The sequence below is a fragment of the Trachymyrmex cornetzi genome, unplaced genomic scaffold, assembly GCF_001594075.2.
Source record: "Trachymyrmex cornetzi isolate Tcor2-1 unplaced genomic scaffold, Tcor1.1 scaffold1541, whole genome shotgun sequence".
NCBI lineage: Eukaryota > Metazoa > Arthropoda > Insecta > Hymenoptera > Formicidae > Trachymyrmex > Trachymyrmex cornetzi.
Genome location: NW_017296137.1, coordinates 41950 through 45289, shown reverse-complemented (window position 1 = coordinate 45289; position 3340 = coordinate 41950). Strand labels below are relative to the sequence as shown.

At 33.6% G+C, this 3340-nt stretch overlaps 1 long non-coding RNA gene across 1 annotated transcript; it reads right to left on the bottom strand.

The window, feature by feature from the left end:
- Positions 1 to 440: 440 nt before the first annotated feature.
- On the bottom strand, positions 441 to 2373 carry LOC108758217 (uncharacterized). Its single transcript, XR_001939939.1, has 3 exons — positions 2150 to 2373; positions 1736 to 2016; positions 441 to 1259 (listed from the first exon to the last, which is right to left on the bottom strand). It is a non-coding gene; the product is annotated as an uncharacterized LOC108758217 (long non-coding RNA).
- Between the last annotated feature and the right edge of the window lie 967 nt (positions 2374 to 3340).

Genomic DNA, 3340 nt, shown 5'->3' with positions numbered 1-3340 from the left:
ATGTTTTATAATATGTAAGAGACTTTTATCTTTTTAATATAAAACTTTCACTATTATTAACTATTAAAGCGCTTCCAGCCAATATGGCCAACGTACATTTATCAATCATACATACAGATATAACGTACCTAATTATCCATATCAAACATAGAATAATATTTAGTGAATGTATACAAAGCTAGCGTATATATTACATTATCATATCGTCTGAAGCCTTTAGTAGAGTATAAATTTTCAAAAATAATTTATGTGAGAAAAATAAATGTGAATTGTAATGTATTAAAATATGTAAAAAGATGAACATATATATATTATATATATATATATATTCCTAATACAAAAAGGAGATATTTTATAAGTAATCTTTGAGCAATTATATACTTTTTTGTATTATTGATCATTTTAGTCGTTTTCAGCATCGTCTAAAAATTGTACGTCTTCATATATGATGTCTTCATCTTCTTCAAACTTAGGACAAAATGTTTTACTTTGTGACATAGTGAGTGTATGAAGCAAAGTAGATGAATTTTCAGCAAGTGGCTGTTCGTTTTTTTATTGAATGGAATTTGATGATGTAATTGTGGAAATCCCTTTTCCGGTTTAATCTGATTTTGGAGCTGTATTCTTATCATTTTGACATGGAACTATTTGTTGAGGATATGACTGGTGTAAAGTTTCTGTGAACATTGGCCTTGTTGGTGGCATAGCAGAAAATGGCTGAAATGACGAATAATTTTGAGGAAAGGGCACACTTAAGTTTTGCAATCCCGCAAATAACATTTGTATTTGTTGTAAAAAGATATTATTATACTGATTGAACATTTCCTGATCAAGCTTGCGCTGCTCTTCAATAGTTTTTGTCAGTAGTTTTTCTTGCGATTCAATTATTTCTTTAGTAAAAGTGTGCATGATATTTTTTAAGCCAGATCGCGGACTTTCACGACTTAAGAGAGTAGGTGTTTCGCATATTTTACGTTTTTTAGAAGAAACTGTAAATAGGTGGTTAGATCCATCAAGTTCATTAAAGGGAGGCGTTGAAGTATCTCTGCTGTCTTCTGAGAAAGAAAACTTGGATATTGGTGATGGCGTAAGTGGACTATATCGCGTATCAGAAGATCATGCTCTTTTGTGACCAATTGAAGTCAATGGCGTTGGAGTAGAACGACTAGTATGTTCAATGAATTTTGTCTGTGATTCATCATACTTTTTTGATACAGATGTTTCAGTATCTCTTGCACAATAACCAGAGGTCTCAGTACCTGAAGAATACATTATTACATATTAATCAATTTTATATTTGTGATATTTTTGTGTTAGTACATAAAATATTTATAATATCAATTTGATATAGTTATATTAAGATTTCAGAAGGTTTGCGAGTTATAATCGTGTTATGATTCATTGCTAACGCCAATGTTTCGTTAACTTTGCTATTCACTTTATTAGAGCGAGAAGCGCACTAATACAGTATCAGTGCATTCCTTGCCTTGATGAAGTCAACGGCAAGGTTCAAGAAGTGTATTAGCAATGGATCCAAACTTGCCGGATCTACCGTAAACCTTGTCTGGCAGTACTTATAATAATTAAATAAAAATAAAACGATAAATCTACAGCTAAAACAGTAGACGCGGCAAGCCTAAATGAATCATAACACGGCGATAATCGGTAAATCCTCTAACCTCTTGATGTAGCAATGCCGTAGTTAAATATAAATTTAAACATTCAAAAATTGTACTTGGCTCTAAAGTCGACGAAGGCTGCAATATGGTAGAATCTACACCACTTTGATTTACAATTGGTCGACGGCCAAATATTTCCTTTAACTCTTCAAAAAAAGGACAATTTTTTTCGTTATCTTTGGTTCCTGCGCCACTTACTGACAAAGCTCCCTTTGATTTACAATTGGTCGATGGCCAAATATTTCATTTAACTCTTCAAAAAAAGGACAATTTTTTTCTTTATCTTTGGTTCCTGCGCCACTTACTGACAAAGCTCCAATTGTAATTTTAAATCGTTCTGTAACAAAATCGTTGTAAAAAATGTAAAAAATAACAAATATACTATAAAAGCTACAATCACAACAATACAGTAAAACTCATTATCAGTAAATAGATAGTAATAATTAGAATGTTGGTTTTGGTTTACATACTTTTCATTGCTTTAAATTTGTCTAAAAGTTGCATATGTGTCCTATTATAGCCTTTCTTTTTGAAAGTTTCCTCTACTTTCTTGAATATTTCTGAAATTCGGAATTTCTTTCCGTCCATCAATGTTATTACTTGCAACTCTTTTATAGTTGCTAAAAAGCATTGTTTCGTTGCCATCCCAAGTGGCCGGCTTCTTTCTTTCTTCATTTTTGTCCATTGAAAACAAATATACAAACGAAACCTGCGAAAATATACAATACATTTGATATGCACGATTAGCAGTTTGGATTCAGATGTTGGCAACTATGAGTACGAGTAACCTCGATTTTTACCGTTTCCATCGAACCACATTTGGACCCTACCTTAAAATTTTATTGGGTAGGGTTCGAAGTGTTTCCATCGTACGAGCGCTCACGCTAACTCGGCTCTGACTCGACTCTAACCCAATTCGAACCCTCGATCGAAACATAGTCATTGTTGATAGCGTAGCATTACTTAGCGTTCGTGTGCTCCATGAACAGCGATAGTGTAGTGAATACTAAAATCTCTTAGAACATATATAAATGGAACGGGCATTGCCTATACTTCCCATGACTCGCGCTGATGCAAACATCTGTGCGAGAGAGAAAGGTAGTAAGGTATAAATGTTCCCAATGCGCATGCGCAGCATCACGTTTTACACATCTGTGTAATGTACGAATGTGTAAAAACACTAAACCAACTGCACAATTCACACAATGACGGTGCTGCGCATGCGCATTACGAACATTTATTCCTTACTACCTTTCTCTCTCGCACAGATGTGGCTTCACGTTCAGCGCCCTATGCCCCTTCCATTTATATATGTTCTAAGACTAAAATGAACATTGTTGGCTGATACTTCGAAATGAATGACCACAGTAGTATTCATTATACTTAGCTTTTAAAATGGATTACATGGAAATGGAATTGCGTGATAAAGAGTTACAGGAAAGTTATATGTTAAAATTGAGTCTAACGGATGTCATTAAAGCAAAAAATTATAAGGTTATGGTTGTCCAATATTTTGAAATTATACAGTTTAGTTAAAAAATCAATAAAATTAGGCTAGTTCAACGCGTTTTTGCATAAAACGAAAGAAGCTAGCAGAATCTAAAGAATCTTGCTCTTGCTCCATTTTACCGTATGCGGTATGGTTAGGGCAAACACTACAC